At 35.1% G+C, this 8,777-nt stretch overlaps 1 long non-coding RNA gene across 1 annotated transcript in view; it reads right to left on the reverse strand.

Moving 5' to 3' along the window:
- Nucleotides 1-4,908: 4,908 nt before the first annotated feature.
- Nucleotides 4,909-8,777, reverse strand: part of LOC128247817 (uncharacterized) — a 52,585-nt gene continuing 48,716 nt past the window's right edge. The window contains exon 3 of the long non-coding RNA XR_008264138.1: nucleotides 4,909-5,132. This is a non-coding gene — a long non-coding RNA (uncharacterized LOC128247817). The remainder of the gene's footprint in view (nucleotides 5,133-8,777) is intronic.

Consider the following 8,777-nt stretch of genomic DNA (forward strand, 5'->3'; position numbering starts at 1 on the left):
TTTTACCTTTCTTGCAACAACAGTTACAGCGTACATGGATAACTTCATTAAAGTTATCCATGAAGAAACTCTGCAGTAATCACTTTCAAATCCTGCCTGGATCGACTTTGCCTTCCGTCTTTTTGCTGTCCCATAAAATAAGTTCTTCATGTACTTACATGAATTCTATTGACTAAGATTTGTGTCAATCGCATGAATTGCAGTTGTTATACGCAGGTCGAAACAAGACAAGCCCAGTTGAAGCTATTTCGAGTTTTGATTGATGTTATTTTAATCTAATCACGTTACTGATGCCGTTTTTGAAATGCAGGCACTTTACGACACCTTATTCTTCTTTACAGCACACTTGATTAGCAAACACCCTACCGACTCTCCACTTTCTATGTTAGCAAACTCCGCACAGCCCCTTATTTCTCTTCTCTAGTTTTTTGATCAGCAAACACTCATCCTACCCCTTATTTTTCTGCTCTTATGTTAAATACATTTGCTCTTTTCTCTAAACTCACGTTATTCCAAATTTACCGAGTTTCTTACCTACTAGATAAACCTAAATTGTTTAAAACAGATGAAGTAGATTGTCTTACAACACATTAAGGAGTGACACGCAGAAACATGTTTAGCTATTTAGTCATTTATCTTAATATATTAGGTAAGTTCGTTCGTTTTTTCTTCTATTTGTCTCAATCCTTTTCAATGTTATTTGAAAAATATTTTGATCATGATGTTTTATGGGGGTTTTTTTGTAGCTCTATTCTCCCTCTACAACTTTCGTTTATCGTTTTTTGTAATTTACATAAATTTTAATTCTTTTTAGACATATGATGACAGAGAGCCAAGTAGAAAAACGATCAAATTTATCTGACAATCCAATATGTAGACAGGACGATCTCTGCTCAAAGGCAAATAGTTTTCTTTTTATTATTCTGAGAAAATTCAAGTCAGGGAGAAAGGTAAATTGATACTGGATATAATTCAAAAACTGGCATTCAACACTGGCGTCAACCTGTCAGACTTGTATTCAGAATTAAGTCTAGCATCAATCATTCTGTAATCGTGGCCTTCAGAGGAGTTTACTGACGAAAGTCTTCTTAAGTTTTATTTAAATCATCTTAATATTGATTTCTTACAATATCTCCAAATAATGTTATGATGGTTACATAATCACATATCCCTTCTCTAATAAAGTTAAGGGTCTTTCATTAAGTACGAAAAGAAAGCTGATTTATAGGCGCAGGAGTGGCTGTGTGGCAAGTAGCTTGCTTACCAACCACATGGTTCCGGGTTCAGTCCCACTGCGTGGCACCTTCGGCAAGTGTCTTCTACTATAGCCTCGGGCCGACCAAATCCTTGTGAGTGAATTTGGTAGACGGAAACTGAAAGAAGCCCGTCGTACATATGTATATGTATATACATATATACATATGTGTGTGTTTGTGTTTGTGTATTTGTGTGTCTGTGCTTGTCTCCCCACCATCACTTGACAACCGATGCCAGAGCCTTTATTTATTCCTGCGAGGTGTTAATAAGTTTGTTTCTGTTCAAGATCTTTTATAACTATACCAACATCTAACACGACTGAATTTGAGGTATTCAGTTTACCCTTTCTGGAAATTGGCTTTGGCACATTTATCAAGACCGAACTCCATCCCGATATCATCATTGAATACTTTTACAGTACGTAAGAGGTCTTCATTGTCTTTGCCATAGAGTTTTAAGCCATCCATATAAAATAGATGACTTATTTTCATGCTGTCAATTTTATACCCATACCCTGTTAAGTTCACTTATAAGGAGCATTAGTGCTATACAAAAACTTAGAGGTGAAAGTGAATCAACGCTACAGTTGATGTTAATAGTTTGAAGCTAGTACTCCATTAGCATGATATAAATGAAGATACACATTCCACAATAACATATTATGCTTCAAGAAGTTTGAAATTACAAAAGAAATTTTGAAGATGTCCAGCGATTTCAAGAGCCATGAATGCTGTATGCTGACATAGACGTAGGGCCATTTTGTAATCAAATCATGCGGAAGTGAGATCTCTGCGCTTGTTATAACAGTTTTCAAGGATTATGCCATTAATTAGTTGATCTTTGTATCCATATGAGCCTCATCGGCATCTGTTTGTTCTGTGAGGAAAATATCGTTCTCTTCCATAAATGCATATGATTTCTCCACGAGAATAGGTGTTTAAATTTGTGTAAGCAGTGGATAAACAGGTTATGCGCCAATAGTGGTATTTAACTTTGGCTTCATTATTCTTTGGGAGTAGACAAGCAATACCACTTGTTAACCAATCAGGTGTTTTCTTTGGATATCTCATCATTTCAGTGAACAACTGAACTAGCTTTTCATGTGCGCACGGGATGAGAGCCAGACATTTGGCATTCTATCTTTACCGGCAGTTATGAGCTTTCGTCAAAGTCATCCTAAGATCTACTATTGCGATGTCTCCCCATGCTTATTCTTGTAAGTTTTGGCAGGATCTTTCTGTACGTCTAATCCAGCTTGCATTTTTATCATATGTCTTCTCATCACTCCAAATCTTTTTCAAAAAGCCTTCAATTTCTTCCATGGGAGGTGAGGAGGTTATAATTATTATTTTCTAGTAAACTGAATTTGCGATCCTATTTGCGATTACAACCATTTCACTTCATTTACGTCACTATTCTTTTCAGAGAAATCAAAGTCAAAATATCCGAGATGAGTTCGTATTGGATTATCTCTCAACTCCAACGATGAAAGATTTTTTTTCAATATCTACATCTACACTACGTTTCGATAGGCTTTATCTGAGCGGCATTTGGTGCCATTATTCCTGAATGTCCACTAAGTTCTAAAGTGATTTCCAATAATTAGGTAATTTTACTTTTAAAGTAAGGAAATGATGCTATTAAATTGACGGCAACACCATTATTGGCTTTAGTTTAGAAATCAAGGTATCTAATTCGAAGCCTGTCTACAACTAAGTTAACATCCAAGAATGAAACCCCTGTTAACAATCGGATCAAACCGATCGAAACGTAGCATAGTATATTGATTCCTAAAATTGGCAGAGAGTGGTACAGCCGATTAGTCAACCACTAGTGCTTGATTGGCACTTAATATTATCAATTCTCAGAAGGATAAGAAGCAAAATCGATCTCGGCAGGATTCAAACACATTACTTAAAGAAGGGACATAACGAAATACCAAAAAGAATTTTACCTGCCTCTCTTAGGATTCTGTTATATCGCCCTCATTACTGAAAAATGCGTTTATTTCAAGTTCTAGAAGTGATAATTTTGAAACCAGAGCTGTCGCATAATTCGAAACAAAATCTATACATATATTGGATATTGATATAGAGCTAAATGCCGTTTAGAATATTTCATACAGTCAACAAAAAGGAATATTTTAAATCAATATGAAAAGAAACTCGCAAAGAGAACAAAATACACTAGTGCTAATAACAATTCTTGTCAAAAACTGTAGAGTAGAGCCTACACTTTAAATCAAATTAATATAAACGACAAAGAGTGGTGAAGTTGGTTCAGAGTGAGTAGGAGAGAGATAAGCTTCTTTACATCTTCTTTACTTTTGATTTCAAATCTCGTCTTGTTTAGCTTCACTTTTCACCTCCGCACAATCGCTAAATAAAGGAACCAGCTTTTTATTAAACTGATCCAAGCCAAAATTAGTCTTCTACAAACAAGCAATTATGTCATATATCTGATTATTTCTGGTCAAGGAAGATAATAGAACCAACGCCGAACTGATTTTTTAAGCCAATGATTCTTTCTCTTTACCACACGCAAAGCCTTCTGAGCTCACAGTTAACGCCAAAGCTTGGTTAATGAGGCACTTGTCAAAGGATGGCACGCGGCTTCGTTTCCTATTGAAGTTGTCTGTCACGCTTTTGTAACAAGATCAATGGGCTATTTTGAGTACCCAAACAACTGAAGAAAACTCCCAAGCAGATAACCATGTCAGCTGAGACCAGTTCAAGTTGGTTGTGATTGTCAAGAGACCGCAGATTGCCTCTTTCTACAGGTGACGGATAATTCAATCCTCGCTGCCCTACTCAAAGCGAAGCGTACAGACTAGAGGTCGAAACATGTGTGACCCTGAGATACCTGCTGAAGATACGGAGGGGTTTCCAACATTGTGGTATTGCGATCGCTCTGGTCACATTCAGAAGAGTTTCCTTTATCTTTAATCAATACTTGTTGTTTGTTCGGAGGCTAAAATTTGTCTGATATTTATTTTACGTTTTAAGTAAGTTTGTACTTACCTCACCAACTAGTTTTAATGCAGATAATGTCCCTGTGTTGTTAACCTAGTCTTTTATTCCACTCTACCATTTCTGACTCCTCAATAAAATGATGCTTTCATCATATTCAGTTTATATATATATATATATATATATATATATATATATATATATATATATATACACACATATACATATATCGAATACAACGATGCTAAAACAAAACAAAATTAAAATAATTTTTTTTTAATACTTAGTTCAGACATTCACCTCCTAGTTAAGATGAAAATATAAATATCTTCCACTCAACTTAAGACAATATTTTATGTCGCATAAACGTTAAAAGGTGTGTGGTGGGGAACATTTTTATAATTATTTTCATTTAGAAAAAGGACGGTAGCTGCTTGAGAATAATAAATTTACATCTTCGTAGAGTATGCTAGCAGCTGAAGAGAAGAAATCCAGACAAAAATGTTTTGTTATTCTTCAACATTTTCCATAGCAAGTTTTTATTTTTTTTACTTCTAAGATAGAAAGAAAAAATTCTTCAAAGTTTTTCTTCATCCGATAGTATAACAGTCTATAAGAATGAATGTAAAAAATACAATATACAATAGAAAGATAATAGGAAGTCTTTTAAGTGAGAAGGGAATCTTTTTCTTCCACCTTTGCATTATGCATTTATATATATATACATATATATTGCATATATATATATATTAGAAAACGCTTATTGTTATTTTTTTCTTTTGTATTTGGTTTGTAAGCTTCTTGACGTGAACTCGTATGTTGAAACAGATGTTGTTGTATCTCGGAAGGGTCATTATGCCAATAATAAACACACGCTGATTCTATTTAACTTCTTTTGAAACAGATCTGGATTGGAGAGAGAGCATGTCATTCATGAAGTTGCAAATGCTTTAACGGCAAAACAGCAGAAATCATAATTTCAAGTATTGGCACAAGGCCAAAGCATGAGTACTAAGATTGATTTGTTCGACTAAACCCTCCAAGGCGGTGCCCAAGCATGGTTGCAGTCCCATGACCAAAACAAGTAAAAAATAAAACAAAATTAAAATATATATATTCTGAGAAATTCATAAAGGATTTCTGGTTTCCTTTGTTAAAATGCAAGACCATTTTTGTCATCGCTGTTGATGAAGCAGAACCGAAGTGACACTGTCGGACATAGTTACGCCTCTTTGAAATACATGTGCGATCCAAACGACACGCCTCCACATATTCTTCATCTACCAAATTTGGCTCGAGTTGTATTTATAATAGAAGACATTTACTTATGTAAGTGTCATGTAGTGAATTCCAGCTGGAAATCTCATGTTTGCAAAGAATATCTATTTAACATTCGATCAATTCACCTCTCTTTTATATCTGAATCATATAGATTCGAGGTTCTTTAATTAGCCAGTGATAGAGGGTAACTAGAGGTCTTTCAATGATTTTAGTTTAAACTCATCGAAATTGTTTCTGCATATTCAAAAATTGATTAATCGACACAATTTTCTTGCTCAGCGGTAAAATGACACTTGATATCCGTAAATACAATACCAAATTTGAAACACCAACAAATTTCATATTAAACACAAATAACTTTCTAGTGTCTGCTAGTTAAGAGACATTAGAAGGCATTGAACGATAAAATTCTTCGTCCCTAAATCTCTTGTTTTCTCTCTCTCTCTCTCTCTCTCTCTCTCTCTCTCTCTCTCTCTCTCTCTCTCTCTCTCTCTCTTTCTCCTCTTCCTCGCTGTCACCTTCTCTCCTCGGCTTCTCTTTCAAACAATTTTGTTCGTCAAGAACGTGAGTTAGTCAATCAATACTTCATTTATATCACGCAACTGGGATAAACTTAGCTAATTGTTCAACCTTTCCCGTTCGGACTTCGCTATCAATTGAGGATTAGCTCTATTGACATCAGACAGTGGATATCCATTTCAACTATTACAGTGCATGAGAAGACAGCTTACTATTAACAGCTAACAAAATACTCGTCAATTACACTGTTTTCTTGCTGCTCCACCATGATAGATTGTTCTTCCCTCAAGGTACCTATTTACAGCTAAGTGAACAGAAGCCAAGTCGATTAGCAAGAGCGCAAAGCAAAAGGATGTAAACTGTAAACCTTGGTTCAAGGAAGCGGATAACTTGTTGAGTTGATTAGCAAGGACTCACTGAGTAATTGCTCACAGCACCTGATTTTTTCCTCGGGTCATACATTTCTGTACTAACTAAATGTCACGGCATAATATCTTGAAAAAAACAATTTTTAAAGTGGAAAATATTGATTTCTTTGTTTGGCACAATGCGACAATTTGTAGCGCAACGCTATAATGGGTTGGATTAATATCATCCGTGTATGATTGTTATTTTATCGACTCGGGGGAATGAGAGGGAAAGTCAACTTCGACCGGCTTTTCAGCTTGGAACCTTAGTCAGACAAAACGAAATACTGAACGGTAATATCGTAAGATTATGGATGACTAAGTAGATATTATTAGATCATTATCTCAAAATAAATATTTTTTTTATAAATGAAACCCATATCTATCAGCTAATTTTCCAATGCAAGTACAACGAGGAACACAAAATATAGAAGGCTCATTAGTTTGATTGGCCTGCTGTGTCTCTTTATGAGAGATCAATATAGACAAGGATGGGACACCTTCGTCATGTTTCGCCCCAATCTTACCTCCAACTTACTATGGCCGTCGGGAATTTAGCTTCTAACAGCTAAAATCATTATATCCATAGTATCTTCTCAAGAAAATAAATGCAAGCATAGTGACTTGATTCCAATAGTTCAGCTTCTTGGACCAAAATGTCGTCCTAACTACAAACATATTTCTTCCTAATAACTATTGTATCTTTCTCTCACTGAAAACAATGACAAATATATTAGTAGATCTCTTGAGATTACGAGCAGACATAAAATTATGGGAAACTATCCGTTCTAACGAGTTCCTTTACAGAATGTGTGCAATTGTTTACATCAGTAGTAAAGTTTTGTTTTGTTTTAATGCAGAAGGTATACAGGTGAATGTCATACAGAGAATAAAAGTGTTCATTCATTCTTGCAAGGGCCTTTGAATGGTTTCTCCCTTTTTAACACACAAAACATGTTGTATCGCTGATTGGACATTGAATGCATTCAAGTCGAGGGAAATTCTCGGAGAAATAATATTTTTTGTCGAGAAACAGCGGCACAGGCAGTCTGATTTCATATTTCAACTGGCAACTCTCTCACTAAAATGTGCCCTGTTCCGTAACTCCCGCTTTCTTCTCACTCTCGCTGACCTTATAACCACACTAATCTTTCCTGTTTGGGGCAGTAATTAGTTACGACCTTCCAATATTCGCTATTCGGTTTCGCATCTCAAATGAAGCTGTTCCGCATCATGTATGTCCCCGAGAAAGGCATATACACCACCTAATTGTATTTCCTTTCCAACATAGATTTTGAAGTTTTGTGTTGAAGTCAGACATTTTTTTCATTATTTTTATGTTTGTCAATGCCGTAAAGTAAGATGTAAGCTCTGTTGCTACGTGGTTCTGATATTTTCGAAAGATATTTATTCTTATTATCTGTAAATGAAAATAGAACCTGTATTTTTTATTTTATTCAAACATCATAGAAGCAAACATCTCATTCGGCTATCAGATCGATGGGTATTTCGTTGTTTTTCTAGGTGAGGCACTTTAATTCACGTACCTCAATTTACGTAGCTTTAACTATGAATAATTACATGCTACAGACGAAAACACATAGTTCTGTAGAAACTGAAGTATAGTTCCGCTTCTAAAGACTCCTAACTTTTTATGAAAGAACGCCATCATGATCAACAGCAACATATTCAGGTATAAATGCAATCTCGGTAGAACAAACAAGTCAAACAAAGGACCTTCTGTAAAATGCTTTCAGTTAATCCACATTAAACATTAATTATTATATGATCCATTGCACGTTTAATTATATTCGTTAATACTGTCACAGTTCTAAGCTCTACATGTCTGTACAAGTTATTTGATCATGTTTTTGTTTAGTTACAATTTCATCTACATTCAGGAAGGCTACCCTTGTTAGTTAATAAATATAAATCGTTATTATGAAAGTATTGTTTATATATTCTGTTGACCTATACAGCAGATAACTAATTGAAAATTATTTGTTTTTAGGCGACAATGGTTTCTATTGTATCGGCACCGAATGCAAACAATATTCCTTCCAGTCAATAACATCATCTCTTCATCTCTCAAACACATTGTTGAGACTACAATGTGAGAAAGACACGTCCAGAAGCTTTCATACGAAAAGGCGATTAACTAAAGTAAATGTCTCTCTGTTTGTTAGATCCCAAATGTCTGTCTTGATGAAATCTGTACTCTTAACTTCACATATACATGTTCTTGTTTGAGTAACACGTGCACTAACGCACCGAAATACACACACACACACACACACACACACACACACACACATACATATATATATATATATATATATATATA

This window comes from Octopus bimaculoides, chromosome 5, assembly GCF_001194135.2.
Source record: "Octopus bimaculoides isolate UCB-OBI-ISO-001 chromosome 5, ASM119413v2, whole genome shotgun sequence".
NCBI classification, from domain to species: domain Eukaryota; kingdom Metazoa; phylum Mollusca; class Cephalopoda; order Octopoda; family Octopodidae; genus Octopus; species Octopus bimaculoides.